At 42.3% G+C, this 16,164-nt stretch overlaps 19 non-coding genes across 19 annotated transcripts; all 19 read right to left on the bottom strand.

Annotated features, from left to right (window-relative positions):
* Positions 1–683: 683 nt before the first annotated feature.
* On the bottom strand, positions 684–758 carry trnat-ugu. Its single transcript has one exon. It is a non-coding gene; the product is annotated as a tRNA-Thr (tRNA).
* Positions 759–932: 174 nt separating this feature from the next.
* trnat-agu lies at positions 933–1,006 on the bottom strand. Its single transcript has one exon. It is a non-coding gene; the product is annotated as a tRNA-Thr (tRNA).
* A 1,601-nt stretch (positions 1,007–2,607) lies between these two features.
* Positions 2,608–2,681, bottom strand: trnat-ugu. Its single transcript has one exon. It is a non-coding gene; the product is annotated as a tRNA-Thr (tRNA).
* A 174-nt stretch (positions 2,682–2,855) lies between these two features.
* On the bottom strand, positions 2,856–2,929 carry trnat-agu. The gene has a single exon. It is a non-coding gene; the product is annotated as a tRNA-Thr (tRNA).
* A 293-nt stretch (positions 2,930–3,222) lies between these two features.
* Positions 3,223–3,296, bottom strand: trnan-guu. The gene has a single exon. It is a non-coding gene; the product is annotated as a tRNA-Asn (tRNA).
* A 1,787-nt stretch (positions 3,297–5,083) lies between these two features.
* trnat-ugu lies at positions 5,084–5,158 on the bottom strand. Its single transcript has one exon. It is a non-coding gene; the product is annotated as a tRNA-Thr (tRNA).
* A 174-nt stretch (positions 5,159–5,332) lies between these two features.
* Positions 5,333–5,406, bottom strand: trnat-agu. Its single transcript has one exon. It is a non-coding gene; the product is annotated as a tRNA-Thr (tRNA).
* Positions 5,407–7,007: 1,601 nt separating this feature from the next.
* trnat-ugu lies at positions 7,008–7,082 on the bottom strand. The gene has a single exon. It is a non-coding gene; the product is annotated as a tRNA-Thr (tRNA).
* Positions 7,083–7,256: 174 nt separating this feature from the next.
* Positions 7,257–7,330, bottom strand: trnat-agu. The gene has a single exon. It is a non-coding gene; the product is annotated as a tRNA-Thr (tRNA).
* A 301-nt stretch (positions 7,331–7,631) lies between these two features.
* On the bottom strand, positions 7,632–7,705 carry trnan-guu. Its single transcript has one exon. It is a non-coding gene; the product is annotated as a tRNA-Asn (tRNA).
* Positions 7,706–9,028: 1,323 nt separating this feature from the next.
* Positions 9,029–9,102, bottom strand: trnat-ugu. Its single transcript has one exon. It is a non-coding gene; the product is annotated as a tRNA-Thr (tRNA).
* Positions 9,103–9,276: 174 nt separating this feature from the next.
* trnat-agu lies at positions 9,277–9,350 on the bottom strand. Its single transcript has one exon. It is a non-coding gene; the product is annotated as a tRNA-Thr (tRNA).
* A 301-nt stretch (positions 9,351–9,651) lies between these two features.
* trnan-guu lies at positions 9,652–9,725 on the bottom strand. Its single transcript has one exon. It is a non-coding gene; the product is annotated as a tRNA-Asn (tRNA).
* Positions 9,726–11,105: 1,380 nt separating this feature from the next.
* Positions 11,106–11,179, bottom strand: trnat-ugu. Its single transcript has one exon. It is a non-coding gene; the product is annotated as a tRNA-Thr (tRNA).
* A 173-nt stretch (positions 11,180–11,352) lies between these two features.
* On the bottom strand, positions 11,353–11,426 carry trnat-agu. Its single transcript has one exon. It is a non-coding gene; the product is annotated as a tRNA-Thr (tRNA).
* Positions 11,427–11,725: 299 nt separating this feature from the next.
* On the bottom strand, positions 11,726–11,799 carry trnan-guu. Its single transcript has one exon. It is a non-coding gene; the product is annotated as a tRNA-Asn (tRNA).
* A 1,321-nt stretch (positions 11,800–13,120) lies between these two features.
* On the bottom strand, positions 13,121–13,194 carry trnat-ugu. Its single transcript has one exon. It is a non-coding gene; the product is annotated as a tRNA-Thr (tRNA).
* A 174-nt stretch (positions 13,195–13,368) lies between these two features.
* trnat-agu lies at positions 13,369–13,442 on the bottom strand. Its single transcript has one exon. It is a non-coding gene; the product is annotated as a tRNA-Thr (tRNA).
* A 1,872-nt stretch (positions 13,443–15,314) lies between these two features.
* trnat-ugu lies at positions 15,315–15,388 on the bottom strand. The gene has a single exon. It is a non-coding gene; the product is annotated as a tRNA-Thr (tRNA).
* Positions 15,389–16,164: the final 776 nt, after the last annotated feature.

The raw sequence follows: 16,164 nt of genomic DNA, 5'->3' as shown, positions 1-16,164 counted from the left end.
ATGTACTGAACTCTGTATCTGCCAACATTAAAATGAAATTGAAATTTCTGGGATGGTGACCTGCAGTCTTGCAGAATCAACCCGTCCTCACCAGAGAATCGGTCTAGACCATACTCTATGATGTTATTTACAGAAGCCCAACAATTCCCACCAAGAGCAAGCACAGGTTGTTTTCTGATCAAACACGTTTCTTTTTGCACTGCTGTGCTCTCCCAGAGGATATTCATTCTTTGGTGAAGCTGCTATAATAGGAACCAGTTGGTTTCTGGATACCAAGGCCAGCATTTTCTACCAATTATTGTTGGGTAAAATAGGTCTCGACAGCAATAGCCCATTAAAACCAGTCTATATTCCAAGATGCAGAAGCAGCAGTGTAAGGTTGTGTCTCTCCTGTGTTGTGAATAGTTTCAAACCCACTGCACTGCTCGTTGCTGTTTTTCAGCAAAGGTGTTCAACTTTCACGCAGGCCCAACAGTAGCACTTGTCTGTCTTCCATGCTTTAGAAAATGTAGAGCAGCCTCTGGTGGGATCACCAGGACAGAAGTCAGTAAGGACCAGTACATCAAAGGACAGATTTTAGAAACAGCTGATTCAGTCAGAGGGTGTTTAAGTGTGTTAAGGGAGCAATTTCTTGTTTTCAGATTTGAAGAGGTAGAGGCTCCCGTGGACACATTAAGTTGTAAAGGCACTGCTGGGATTTGAACCCAGGATCCTCCTGTTTACAAGACAGGCGCTTTCACCAACTAAGCCACAGCACCCGCCACAGGCAACTACGCTACCTGTTTCAGGTCGTCTAGTTTTGTAATCAAGTATTCGGATTGCCACGCTCTTCTTGTTGACTTGCGTTTTTCTTGAAGCTGCATAGAACGCACATGAGGTTATTCTCGTTTTTGTCTTTGGGAAGTGGCACATCGTTATTAAAAATGCCACTCAGGCACCGCTGGGATTTGAACCCAGGATCTCCTGTTTACTAGACAGGCACTTTGACCAACTAAGCCACGGCGCCATGCGTTTGGGTTACTTGACAGACTTTCCCGTGAATGTTTCAATGAAATCAAATGGGCTCGTTAACGTCTTTCATTCCTTTTTCAGTAAAAGCAAAGAAAAACAGACTTGCTATTCACTTCTAGGATGGCATGTGGTAGCGGAAAAGCCAACACCGTTAAGGCCTCTGGAGTCACAAGAGGACAAAGGGATGAGCTAGGCGAGATCAAGGGACAACGTGGCACTAGTCCTGTTTGACAAGAGGTACTTCGCAGTGGACGAAACGTTCAAAGAGCATGAACTTCCAAGGGCTATAGAGGAATCGTCCCTGGGTGGGCTTAAACCACCATCCTCTCGGTTAACAGCCGAGCGCACTGGCCACTTGCGCCACAGAGACGTGATTGTTGATCGTTCTAAACATCACGTGTACTCGTTTTCCAATCTCGGTTCCATGATGCTCAAAAGCCGTGTCCTTTGAAAGCAATTCACATATCGCGCCACTCACTCCTAGACTGATTTGTTTTTGTATTAGATGTAAGTTGATTATATTGCCCTAATTTTTTATAATTATAAGAGTTTGATGAACTGCAGATGACATGTATGAGAACACTGTGTAGTTACTCACAGATACCAAATAAAATTTCTCACTAAACCAAAGATCTGCTGTGGCGTGTGATGTACCAAGACGGGGAGCCCACACCGTGTTGAAAGTAAAGATACACACTGCTGTGTTCATTACTGGTTTACCTGTGAGTCTGACTGGTGCAGAGAAAACTTCAACCTAAAAAGTATCAAAAAAATACAAGAAAAGTATGAGAAAACTGTCTCAAATTGCGAAGGTTAGGTGATCAGCCCATATTGTGAAAGAATAGTGACCCAGGTCTGTGATGTTCTTGTTTCTTCTCAAACAGCCAGTATTTCCTGTTTCTGGTCACCACGCATGTACTGAACTCTGTATCTGCCAACATTAAAATGAAATTGAAATTTCTGGGATGGTGACCTGCAATCTTGCAGAATCAACCCGTCCTCACCAGAGAATCGGTCTAGACCATACTCTATGATGTTATTTACAGAAGCCCAACAATTCCCACCAAGAGCAAGCACAGGTTGTTTTCTGATCAAACACGTTTCTTTTTGCACTGCTGTGCTCTCCCAGAGGATATTCATTCTTTGGTGAAGCTGCTATAATAGGAACCAGTTGGTTTCTGGATACCAAGGCCAGCATTTTCTACCAATTATTGTTGGGTAAAATAGGTCTCGACAGCAATAGCCCATTAAAACCAGTCTATATTCCAAGATGCAGAAGCAGCAGTGTAAGGTTGTGTCTCTCCTGTGTTGTGAATAGTTTCAAACCCACTGCACTGCTCGTTGCTGTTTTTCAGCAAAGGTGTTCAACTTTCACGCAGGCCCAACAGTAGCACTTGTCTGTCTTCCATGCTTTAGAAAATGTAGAGCAGCCTCTGGTGGGATCACCAGGACAGAAGTCAGTAAGGACCAGTACATCAAAGGACAGATTTTAGAAACAGCTGATTCAGTCAGAGGGTGTTTAAGTGTGTTAAGGGAGCAATTTCTTGTTTTCAGATTTGAATAGGTAGAGGCTCCCGTGGACACATTAAGTTGTAAAGGCACTGCTGGGATTTGAACCCAGGATCTCCTGTTTACAAGACAGGCGCTTTCACCAACTAAGCCACAGCTCCCGCCGCAGGCAACTACGCTACCTGTTTCAGGTCGTCTAGTTTTGTAATCAAGTATTCGGATTGCCACGCTCTTCTTGTTCACTTGCGTTTTTCTTGAAGCTGCATAGAACGCACATGAGGTTATTCTCGTTTTTGTCTTTGGGAAGTGGCACATCGTTATTAAAAATGCCACTCAGGCACCGCTGGGATTTGAACCCAGGATCTCCTGTTTACTAGACAGGCACTTTGACCAACTAAGCCACAGCGCCATTCGGTTTGGTTATTTGACAGACTTTCCCGTGAATGTCTCAATGAAATCAAATGGGCTCGTTAACGTCTTTCATTCCTTTTTCAGTAAAAGCAAAGAAAAACAGACTTGCTGTTCACTTCTAGGATGGCATGTGGTAGCGGAAAAGCCAACACCGTTAAGGCCTCTGGAGTCACAAGAGGACAAAGGGATGAGCTAGGCGAGATCAAGGGACAACGTGGCACTAGTCCTGTTTGACAAGAGGTACTTCGCAGTGGACGAAACGTTCAAAGAGCGTGAGGCCTAAAGAGAAATCGTCCCTGGGTGGGCTTGAACCACCATCCTCTCGGTTAACAGCCGAGCGCGCTGGCCAATTGCGCCACAGAGACGTGTTTGCTGATAGTTCAAAATATCACGTGTACTCGTTTTCCAATCTCGGTTCCATGATGCTCAAAAGCCGTGTCCTTTGAAAGCAATTCACATATCGCGCCACTCACTCCTAGACTGATTTGTTTTTGTATTAGATGTAAGTTGATTATATTGCCCTAATTTTTATAATTATAAGAGTTTGATGAACTGCAGATGACATGTATGAGAACACTGTGTAGTTACTCACAGATACCAAATAAAATTTCTCACTAAACCAAAGATCTGCTGTAGCGTGTGATGTACCAAGACGGGGAGCCCACACCGTGTTGAAAGTAAAGATACACGCTGCTGCGTTCATTACTGGTTTACCTGTGAGTCTGACTGGTGCAGAGAAAACTTCAACCTAAAAAGTATCAAAAAAATACAAGAAAAGTATCTAAAAAGTAAAAAAAAAGTATCTCAAAAGTACAAGAAAAGTATCTAAAAAGTACGAGAAAAGTATCTAAATAGTACGAGAAAAGTATCTAAAAAATACAAGAAATGAATCTAAAAAAATACAAGAAAAGTATCTAAAAAGTACGAGAAAAGTATCTAAAAGATACAAGAAAAGTATCTAAAAAGTACGACAAAAGTATCAAAAAGATACAAGAAAAGTATCTAAAAAGTAAAAGAAAAGTATCTCAAAAGTACAAGAAAAGTATCTAAAAAGTACGAGAAAAGTATCTAAAAGATACAAGAAAAGTATCTAAAAAGTAAAAGAAAAGTATCTCAAAAGTACAAGAAAAGTATCTAAAAAGTACGAGAAAAGTATCTAAAAAGTACAAGAAAACTTTCTAAAAAATACAAGAAATGAATCTAAAAAATACAAGAAAAGTATCTAAAAAATACAAGAAAAGTATCTAAAAAATACAATAAAAGTACCTAAAAAGTACGAGAAAAGTATCTAAAAAATACAAGAAAAGTATCAAAAAAATACAAGAAAAGTATCTCAAAAGTATGAGAAAACTGTCTCAAATTGCGAAGGTTAGGTGATCAGCCCATATTGTGAAAGAATAGTGACCCAGGTCTGTGATGTTCTTGTTTCTTCTCAAACAGCCAGTATTTCCTGTTTCTGGTCACCACGCATGTACTGAACTCTGTATCTGCCAACATTAAAATGAAATTGAAATTTCTGGGATGGTGACCTGCAGTCTTGCAGAATCAACCCGTCCTCACCAGAGAATCGGTCTAGACCATACTCTATGATGTTATTTACAGAAGCCCAACAATTCCCACCAAGAGCAAGCACAGGTTGTTTTCTGATCAAACACGTTTCTTTTTGCACTGCTGTGCTCTCCCAGAGGATATTCATTCTTTGGTGAAGCTGCTATAATAGGAACCAGTTGGTTTCTGGATACCAAGGCCAGCATTTTCTACCAATTATTGTTGGGTAAAATAGGTCTCGACAGCAATAGCCCATTAAAACCAGTCTATATTCCAAGATGCAGAAGCAGCAGTGTAAGGTTGTGTCTCTCCTGTGTTGTGAATAGTTTCAAACCCACTGCACTGCTCGTTGCTGTTTTTCAGCAAAGGTGTTCAACTTTCACGCAGGCCCAACAGTAGCACTTGTCTGTCTTCCATGCTTTAGAAAATGTAGAGCAGCCTCTGGTGGGATCACCAGGACAGAAGTCAGTAAGGACCAGTACATCAAAGGACAGATTTTAGAAACAGCTGATTCAGTCAGAGGGTGTTTAAGTGTGTTAAGGGAGCAATTTCTTGTTTTCAGATTTGAATAGGTAGAGGCTCCCGTGGACACATTAAGTTGTAAAGGCACTGCTGGGATTTGAACCCAGGATCCTCCTGTTTACAAGACAGGCGCTTTCACCAACTAAGCCACAGCACCCGCCACAGGCAACTACGCTACCTGTTTCAGGTCGTCTAGTTTTGTAATCAAGTATTCGGATTGCCACGCTCTTCTTGTTCACTTGCGTTTTTCTTGAAGCTGCATAGAACGCACATGAGGTTATTCTCGTTTTTGTCTTTGGGAAGTGGCACATCGTTATGAAAAATGCCAGTCAGGCACCGCTGGGATTTGAACCCAGGATCTCCTGTTTACTAGACAGGCACTTTGACCAACTAAGCCACGGCGCCATGCGTTTGGGTTACTTGACAGACTTTCCCGTGAATGTTTCAATAAAATCAAATGGGCTCGTTAACGTCTTTCATTCCTTTTTCAGTAAAAGCAAAGAAAAACAGACTTGCTATTCACTTCTAGGATGGCATGTGGTAGCGGAAAAGCCAACACCGTTAAGGCCTCTGGAGTCACAAGAGGACAAAGGGATGAGCTAGGCGAGATCAAGGGACAACGTGGCACTAGTCCTGTTTGACAAGAGGTACTTCGCAGTGGACGAAACGTTCAAAGAGCATGAACTTCCAAGGGCTATAGAGGAATCGTCCCTGGGTGGGCTTAAACCACCATCCTCTCGGTTAACAGCCGAGCGCACTGGCCACTTGCGCCACAGAGACGTGATTGTTGATCGTTCTAAACATCACGTGTACTCGTTTTCCAATCTCGGTTCCATGATGCTCAAAAGCCGTGTCCTTTGAAAGCAATTCACATATCGCGCCACTCACTCCTAGACTGATTTGTTTTTGTATTAGATGTAAGTTGATTATATTGCCCTAATTTTTTATAATTATAAGAGTTTGATGAACTGCAGATGACATGTATGAGAACACTGTGTAGTTACTCACAGATACCAAATAAAATTTCTCACTAAACCAAAGATCTGCTGTGGCGTGTGATGTACCAAGACGGGGAGCCCACACCGTGTTGAAAGTAAAGATACACACTGCTGTGTTCATTACTGGTTTACCTGTGAGTCTGACTGGTGCAGAGAAAACTTCAACCTAAAAAGTATCAAAAAAATACAAGAAAAGTATGAGAAAACTGTCTCAAATTGCGAAGGTTAGGTGATCAGCCCATATTGTGAAAGAATAGTGACCCAGGTCTGTGATGTTCTTGTTTCTTCTCAAACAGCCAGTATTTCCTGTTTCTGGTCACCACGCATGTACTGAACTCTGTATCTGCCAACATTAAAATGAAATTGAAATTTCTGGGATGGTGACCTGCAGTCTTGCAGAATCAACCCGTCCTCACCAGAGAATCGGTCTAGACCATACTCTATGATGTTATTTACAGAAGCCCAACAATTCCCACCAAGAGCAAGCACAGGTTGTTTTCTGATCAAACACGTTTCTTTTTGCACTGCTGTGCTCTCCCAGAGGATATTCATTCCTTGGTGAAGCTGCTATAATAGGAACCAGTTGGTTTCTGGATACCAAGGCCAGCATTTTCTACCAATTATTGTTGGGTAAAATAGGTCTCGACAGCAATAGCCCATTAAAACCAGTCTATATTCCAAGATGCAGAAGCAGCAGTGTAAGGTTGTGTCTCTCCTGTGTTGTGAATAGTTTCAAACCCACTGCACTGCTCGTTGCTGTTTTTCAGCAAAGGTGTTCAACTTTCACGCAGGCCCAACAGTAGCACTTGTCTGTCTTCCATGCTTTAGAAAATGTAGAGCAGCCTCTGGTGGGATCACCAGGACAGAAGTCAGTAAGGACCAGTACATCAAAGGACAGATTTTAGAAACAGCTGATTCAGTCAGAGGGTGTTTAAGTGTGTTAAGGGAGCAATTTCTTGTTTTCAGATTTGAATAGGTAGAGGCTCCCGTGGACACATTAAGTTGTAAAGGCACTGCTGGGATTTGAACCCTGGATCCTCCTGTTTACAAGACAGGCGCTTTCACCAACTAAGCCACAGCACCCGCCGCAGGCAACTACGCTACCTGTTTCAGGTCGTCTAGTTTTGTAATCAAGTATTCGGATTGCCGCGCTCTTCTTGTTCACTTGCGTTTTTCTTGAAGCTGCATAGAACGCACATGAGGTTATTCTCGTTTTTGTCTTTGGGAAGTGGCACATCGTTATTAAAAATGCCACTCAGGCACCGCTGGGATTTGAACCCAGGATCTCCTGTTTACTAGACAGGCACTTTGACCAACTAAGCCACGGCGCCATGCGCTTTGGTTATTTGACAGACTTTCCCGTGAATGTTTCAATGAAATCAAATGGGCTCGTTAACGTCTTTCATTCCTTTTTCAGTAAAAGCAAAGAAAAACAGACTTGCTATTCACTTCTAGGATGGCATGTGGTAGCGGAAAAGCCAACACCGTTAAGGCCTCTGGAGTCACAAGAGGACAAAGGGATGAGCTAGGCGAGATCAAGGGACAACGTGGCACTAGTCCTGTTTGACAAGAGGTACTTCGCAGTGGACGAAACGTTCAAAGAGCGTGAACTTCCAAGGGCTAAAGAGGAATCGTCCCTGGGTGGGCTTGAACCACCATCCTCTCGGTTAACAGCCGAGCGCGCTGGCCAATTGCGCCACAGAGACGTGTTTGTTGATAGTTCAAAACATCACGTGTACTCGTTTTCCAATCTCGGTTCCATGATGCTCAAAAGCCGTGTCCTTTGAAAGCAATTCACATATCGCGCCACTCACTCCTAGACTGATTTGTTTTTGTATTAGATGTAAGTTGATTATATTGCCCTAATTTTTTATAATTATAAGAGTTTGATGAACTGCAGATGACATGTATGAGAACACTGTGTAGTTACTCACAGATACCAAATAAAATTTCTCACTAAACCAAAGATCTGCTGTGGCGTGTGATGTACCAAGACAGGGAGCCCACACCGTGTTGAAAGTAAAGATACACACTGCTGTGTTCATTACTAGTTTACCTGTGAGTCTGACTGGTGCAGAGAAAACTTCAACCTAAAAAGTATCAAAAAAATACAAGAAAAGTATCTAAAAAGTACAAGAAAAGTATCTAAAAATACAAGAAATGAATCTAAAAAATACAAGAAAAGTATCAAAAAATACAAGAAAAGTATCTCAAAAGTATGAGAAAACTGTCTCAAATTGCGAAGGTTAGGTGATCAGCCCATATTGTGAAAGAATAGTGACCCAGGTCTGTGATGTTCTTGTTTCTTCTCAAACAGCCAGTATTTCCTGTTTCTGGTCACCACGCATGTACTGAACTCTGTATCTGCCAACATTAAAATGAAATTGAAATTTCTGGGATGGTGACCTGCAATCTTGCAGAATCAACCCGTCCTCACCAGAGAATCGGTCTAGACCATACTCTATGATGTTATTTACAGAAGCCCAACAATTCCCACCAAGAGCAAGCACAGGTTGTTTTCTGATCAAACACGTTTCTTTTTGCACTGCTGTGCTCTCCCAGAGGATATTCATTCCTTGGTGAAGCTGCTATAATAGGAACCAGTTGGTTTCTGGATACCAAGGCCAGCATTTTCTACCAATTATTGTTGGGTAAAATAGGTCTCGACAGCAATAGCCCATTAAAACCAGTCTATATTCCAAGATGCAGAAGCAGCAGTGTAAGGTTGTGTCTCTCCTGTGTTGTGAATAGTTTCAAACCCACTGCACTGCTCGTTGCTGTTTTTCAGCAAAGGTGTTCAACTTTCACGCAGGCCCAACAGTAGCACTTGTCTGTCTTCCATGCTTTAGAAAATGTAGAGCAGCCTCTGGTGGGATCACCAGGACAGAAGTCAGTAAGGACCAGTACATCAAAGGACAGATTTTAGAAACAGCTGATTCAGTCAGAGGGTGTTTAAGTGTGTTAAGGGAGCAATTTCTTGTTTTCAGATTTGAATAGGTAGAGGCTCCCGTGGACACATTAAGTTGTAAAGGCACTGCTGGGATTTGAACCCAGGATCTCCTGTTTACAAGACAGGCGCTTTCACCAACTAAGCCACAGCACCCGCCGCAGGCAACTACGCTACCTGTTTCAGGTCGTCTAGTTTTGTAATCAAGTATTCGGATTGCCGCGCTCTACTTGTTCACTTGCGTTTTTCTTGAAGCTGCATAGAACGCACATGAGGTTATTCTCGTTTTTGTCTTTGGGAAGTGGCACATCGTTATTAAAAATGCCACTCAGGCACCGCTGGGATTTGAACCCAGGATCTCCTGTTTACTAGACAGGCACTTTGACCAACTAAGCCACGGCGCCATGCGCTTTGGTTATTTGACAGACTTTCCCGTGAATGTTTCAATGAAATCAAATGGGCTCGTTAACGTCTTTCATTCCTTTTTCAGTAAAAGCAAAGAAAAACAGACTTGCTATTCACTTCTAGGATGGCATGTGGTAGCGGAAAAGCCAACACCGTTAAGGCCTCTGGAGTCACAAGAGGACAAAGGGATGAGCTAGGCGAGATCAAGGGACAACGTGGCACTAGTCCTGTTTGACAAGAGGTACTTCGCAGTGGACGAAACGTTCAAAGAGCGTGAACTTCCAAGGGCTAAAGAGGAATCGTCCCTGGGTGGGCTTGAACCACCATCCTCTCGGTTAACAGCCGAGCGCGCTGGCCAATTGCGCCACAGAGACGTGTTTGTTGATAGTTCAAAACATCACGTGTACTCGTTTTCCAATCTCGGTTCCATGATGCTCAAAAGCCGTGTCCTTTGAAAGCAATTCACATATCGCGCCACTCACTCCTAGACTGATTTGTTTTTGTATTAGATGTAAGTTGATTATATTGCCCTAATTTTTTATAATTATAAGAGTTTGATGAACTGCAGATGACATGTATGAGAACACTGTGTAGTTACTCACAGATACCAAATAAAATTTCTCACTAAACCAAAGATCTGCTGTGGCGTGTGATGTACAAGACAGGGAGCCCACACCGTGTTGAAAGTAAAGATACACACTGCTGTGTTCATTACTAGTTTACCTGTGAGTCTGACTGGTGCAGAGAAAACTTCAACCTAAAAAGTATCAAAAAAATACAAGAAAAGTATCAAGTACAAAAAAGAAAAGTAAGAAAAGATCTAAAATACAAAAAGTATCAAGAAAAGTATCTAAAAAATACAAAAAGTACCTAAAAAGTACGAGAAAAGAATCTAAAAAATACAAGAAAAGTATCAAAAAATACAAGAAAAGTATCTCAAAAGTATGAGAAAACTGTCTCAAATTGCGAAGGTTAGGTGATCAGCCCATATTGTGAAAGAATAGTGACCCAGGTCTGTGATGTTCTTGTTTCTTCTCAAACAGCCAGTATTTCCTGTTTCTGGTCACCACGCATGTACTGAACTCTGTATCTGCCAACATTAAAATGAAATTGAAATTTCTGGGATGGTGACCTGCATCTTGCAGAATCAACCCGTCCTCACCAGAGAATCGGTCTAGACCATACTCTATGATGTTATTTACAGAAGCCCAACAATTCCCACCAAGAGCAAGCACAGGTTGTTTTCTGATCAAACACGTTTCTTTTTGCACTGCTGTGCTCTCCCAGAGGATATTCATTCCTTGGTGAAGCTGCTATAATAGGAACCAGTTGGTTTCTGGATACCAAGGCCAGCATTTTCTACCAATTATTGTTGGGTAAAATAGGTCTCGACAGCAATAGCCCATTAAAACCAGTCTATATTCCAAGATGCAGAAGCAGCAGTGTAAGGTTGTGTCTCTCCTGTGTTGTGAATAGTTTCAAACCCACTGCACTGCTCGTTGCTGTTTTTCAGCAAAGGTGTTCAACTTTCACGCAGGCCCAACAGTAGCACTTGTCTGTCTTCCATGCTTTAGAAAATGTAGAGCAGCCTCTGGTGGGATCACCAGGACAGAAGTCAGTAAGGACCAGTACATCAAAGGACAGATTTTAGAAACAGCTGATTCAGTCAGAGGGTGTTTAAGTGTGTTAAGGGAGCAATTTCTTGTTTTCAGATTTGAATAGGTAGAGGCTCCCGTGGACACATTAAGTTGTAAAGGCACTGCTGGGATTTGAACCCAGGATCTCCTGTTTACAAGACAGGCGCTTTCACCAACTAAGCCACAGCACCCGCCGCAGGCAACTACGCTACCTGTTTCAGGTCGTCTAGTTTTGTAATCAAGTATTCGGATTGCCGCGCTCTACTTGTTCACTTGCGTTTTTCTTGAAGCTGCATAGAACGCACATGAGGTTATTCTCGTTTTTGTCTTGGGAAGTGGCACATCGTTATGAAAAATGCCACTCAGGCACCGCTGGGATTTGAACCCAGGATCTCCTGTTTACTAGACAGGCACTTTGACCAACTAAGCCACGGCGCCATGCGTTTGGTTATTGACAGACTTTCCCGTGAATGTTTCAATGAAATCAAATGGGCTCGTTAACGTCTTTCATTCCTTTTTCAGTAAAAGCAAAGAAAAACAGACTTGCTATTCACTTCTAGGATGGCATGTGGTAGCGGAAAAGCCAACACCGTTAAGGCCTCTGGAGTCACAAGAGGACAAAGGGATGAGCTAGGCGAGATCAAGGGACAACGTGGCACTAGTCCTGTTTGACAAGAGGTACTTCGCAGTGGACGAAACGTTCAAAGAGCGTGAACTTCCAAGGGCTAAAGAGGAATCGTCCCTGGGTGGGCTTGAACCACCATCCTCTCGGTTAACAGCCGAGCGCGCTGGCCAATTGCGCCACAGAGACGTGTTTGTTGATAGTTCAAAACATCACGTGTACTCGTTTTCCAATCTCGGTTCCATGATGCTCAAAAGCCGTGTCCTTTGAAAGCAATTCACATATCGCGCCACTCACTCCTAGACTGATTTGTTTTTGTATTAGATGTAAGTTGATTATATTGCCCTAATTTTTTATAATTATAAGAGTTTGATGAACTGCAGATGACATGTATGAGAACACTGTGTAGTTACTCACAGATACCAAATAAAATTTCTCACTAAACCAAAGATCTGCTGTGGCGTGTGATGTACTAAGACAGGGAGCCCACACCGTGTTGAAAGTAAAGATACACACTGCTGTGTTCATTACTAGTTTACCTGTGAGTCTGACTGGTGCAGAGAAAACTTCAACCTAAAAAGTATCAAAAAATACAAGAAAAGTATCTAAAAAGTACAAGAAAAGTATCTAAAAATACAAGAAATGAATCTAAAAATACAAGAAAAGTATCAAAAAATACAAGAAAAGTATCTCAAAAGTATGAGAAAACTGTCTCAAATTGCGAAGGTTAGGTGATCAGCCCATATTGTGAAAGAATAGTGACCCAGGTCTGTGATGTTCTTGTTTCTTCTCAAACAGCCAGTATTTCCTGTTTCTGGTCACCACGCATGTACTGAACTCTGTATCTGCCAACATTAAAATGAAATTGAAATTTCTGGGATGGTGACCTGCAGTCTTGCAGAATCAACCCGTCCTCACCAGAGAATCGGTCTAGACCATACTCTATGATGTTATTTACAGAAGCCCAACAATTCCCACCAAGAGCAAGCACAGGTTGTTTTCTGATCAAACACGTTTCTTTTTGCACTGCTGTGCTCTCCCAGAGGATATTCATTCCTTGGTGAAGCTGCTATAATAGGAACCAGTTGGTTTCTGGATACCAAGGCCAGCATTTTCTACCAATTATTGTTGGGTAAAATAGGTCTCGACAGCAATAGCCCATTAAAACCAGTCTATATTCCAAGATGCAGAAGCAGCAGTGTAAGGTTGTGTCTCTCCTGTGTTGTGAATAGTTTCAAACCCACTGCACTGCTCGTTGCTGTTTTTCAGCAAAGGTGTTCAACTTTCACGCAGGCCCAACAGTAGCACTTGTCTGTCTTCCATGCTTTAGAAAATGTAGAGCAGCCTCTGGTGGGATCACCAGGACAGAAGTCAGTAAGGACCAGTACATCAAAGGACAGATTTTAGAAACAGCTGATTCAGTCAGAGGGTGTTTAAGTGTGTTAAGGGAGCAATTTCTTGTTTTCAGATTTGAATAGGTAGAGGCTCCCGTGGACACATTAAGTTGTAAAGGCACTGCTGGGATTTGAACCCAGGATCTCCTGTTTACAAGACAGGCGCTTTCACCAACTAAGCCACAGCACCCGCCGCAGGCAACTACGCTACCTGTTTCAGGTCGTCTAGTTTTGTAATCAAGTATTCGGATTGCCGCGCTCTACTTGTTCACTTGCGTTTTTCTTGAAGCTGCATAGAACGCACATGAGGTTATTCTCGTTTTTGTCTTTGGGAAGTGGCACATCGTTATTAAAAATGCCACTCAGGCACCGCTGGGATTTGAACCCAGGATCTCCTGTTTACTAGACAGGCACTTTGACCAACTAAGCCACGGCGCCATGCGTTTGGGTTACTTGACAGACTTTCCCGTGAATGTTTCAATAAAATCAAATGGGCTCGTTAACGTCTTTCATTCCTTTTTCAGTAAAAGCAAAGAAAAACAGACTTGCTATTCACTTCTAGGATGGCATGTGGTAGCGGAAAAGCCAACACCGTTAAGGCCTCTGGAGTCACAAGAGGACAAAGGGATGAGCTAGGCGAGATCAAGGGACAACGTGGCACTAGTCCTGTTTGACAAGAGGTACTTCGCAGTGGACGAAACGTTCAAAGAGCATGAACTTCCAAGGGCTATAGAGGAATCGTCCCTGGGTGGGCTTAAACCACCATCCTCTCGGTTAACAGCCGAGCGCACTGGCCACTTGCGCCACAGAGACGTGATTGTTGATCGTTCAAAACATCACGTGTACTCGTTTTCCAATCTCGGTTCCATGATGCTCAAAAGCCGTGTCCTTTGAAAGCAATTCACATATCGCGCCACTCACTCCTAGACTGATTTGTTTTTGTATTAGATGTAAGTTGATTATATTGCCCTAATTTTTATAATTATAAGAGTTTGATGAACTGCAGATGACATGTATGAGAACACTGTGTAGTTACTCACAGATACCAAATAAAATTTCTCACTAAACCAAAGATCTGCTGTGGCGTGTGATGTACCAAGACGGGAGCCCACACCGTGTTGAAAGTAAAGATACACACTGCTGTGTTCATTACTGGTTTACCTGTGAGTCTGACTGGTGCAGAGAAAACTTCAACCTAAAAAGTATCAAAAAAATACAAGAAAAGTATCTAAAAAGTACGAAAAAAGTATCTAAAAGTAAAAGAAAAGTATCTCAAAAATACAAGAAAAGTATCTAAAAAGTACGAGAAAAGTATCTAAAAAGTACGAGAAAAGTATCTAAAAATACAAGAAATGAATCTAAAAAAATACAAGAAAAGTATCTAAAAAATACAAGAAAAGTATCTAAAAAGTACAAGAAAAGTATCTAAAAAATACAAGAAATGAATCTAAAAAATATAAGAAAAGTATCAAAAAAATACAAGAAAAGTATCTCAAAAGTATGAGAAAACTGTCTCAAATTGCGAAGGTTAGGTGATCAGCCCATATTGTGAAAGAATAGTGACCCAGGTCTGTGATGTTCTTGTTTCTTCTCAAACAGCCAGTATTTCCTGTTTCTGGTCACCACGCATGTACTGAACTCTGTATCTGCCAACATTAAAATGAAATTGAAATTTCTGGGATGGTGACCTGCAATCTTGCAGAATCAACCCGTCCTCACCAGAGAATCGGTCTAGACCATACTCTATGATGTTATTTACAGAAGCCCAACAATTCCCACCAAGAGCAAGCACAGGTTGTTTTCTGATCAAACACGTTTCTTTTTGCACTGCTGTGCTCTCCCAGAGGATATTCATTCCTTGGTGAAGCTGCTATAATAGGAACCAGTTGGTTTCTGGATACCAAGGCCAGCATTTTCTACCAATTATTGTTGGGTAAAATAGGTCTCGACAGCAATAGCCCATTAAAACCAGTCTATATTCCAAGATGCAGAAGCAGCAGTGTAAGGTTGTGTCTCTCCTGTGTTGTGAATAGTTTCAAACCCACTGCACTGCTCGTTGCTGTTTTTCAGCAAAGGTGTTCAACTTTCACGCAGGCCCAACAGTAGCACTTGTCTGTCTTCCATGCTTTAGAAAATGTAGAGCAGCCTCTGGGGGATCACCAGGACAGAAGTCAGTAAGGACCAGTACATCAAAGGACAGATTTTAGAAACAGCTGATTCAGTCAGAGGGTGTTTAAGTGTGTTAAGGGAGCAATTTCTTGTTTTCAGATTTGAATAGGTAGAGGCTCCCGTGGACACATTAAGTTGTAAAGGCACTGCTGGGATTTGAACCCAGGATCTCCTGTTTACAAGACAGGCGCTTTCACCAACTAAGCCACAGCACCCGCCGCAGGAGCTACGCTACCTGTTTCAGGTCGTCTAGTTTTGTAATCAGTATCGGATTGCCACGCTCTTCTTGTTCACTTGCGTTTTTCTTGAAGCTGCATAGAACGCACATGAGGTTATTCTGTTTTGTCTTTGGGAAGTGGCCATCGTTATGAAAAATGCCACTCAGGCACCGCTGGGATTGAACCCAGGATCTGCTGTTTACTAGACAGGCACTTTGACCAACTAGCCACAGCGCCATTCGGTTTGTTATTTGACAGACTTTCCCGTGAATGTCTCAATGAAATCAAATGGGCTCGTTAACGTCTTTCATTCCTTTTTCAGTAAAAGCAAAGAAAAACAGACTTGCTGTTCACTCTAGGATGGCATGTGGTAGCGGAAAAGCCAACACCGTTAAGGCCTCTGGAGTCACAAGAGGACAAAGGGATGAGCTAGGCGAGATCAAGGGACAACGTGGCACTAGTCCTGTTTGACAAGAGGTACTTCGCAGTGGACGAAAGTTCAAAGAGCGTGAACCAAGGGCTAAAGAGGAATCGTCCTGGGTGGGCTTGAACCACCATCCTCTCGGTTTAACAGCCGAGCGCGCTGGCCAATTGCGCCACAGAGACGTGTTTGTTGATAGTTCAAAACATCACGTGTACTGTTTTCCAATCTCGGTTCCATGATGCTCAAAAGCCGTGTCCTTTGAAAGCAATTCACATATCGCGCCACTCACTCCTAGACTGATTTGTTTTTGTATTAGATGTAAGTTGATTATATTGCCCTAATTTTTTAT

This window comes from Micropterus salmoides, unplaced genomic scaffold (genome assembly GCF_014851395.1).
Source record: "Micropterus salmoides isolate LMB-PRFRI ecotype aquatic unplaced genomic scaffold, ASM1485139v1 Ms_hic_scaffold_654, whole genome shotgun sequence".
Lineage (NCBI taxonomy): Eukaryota > Metazoa > Chordata > Actinopteri > Centrarchiformes > Centrarchidae > Micropterus > Micropterus salmoides.
Note: the sequence above shows the minus strand (reverse complement) of the source record. Positions and strands in the feature narration are given on the sequence as shown.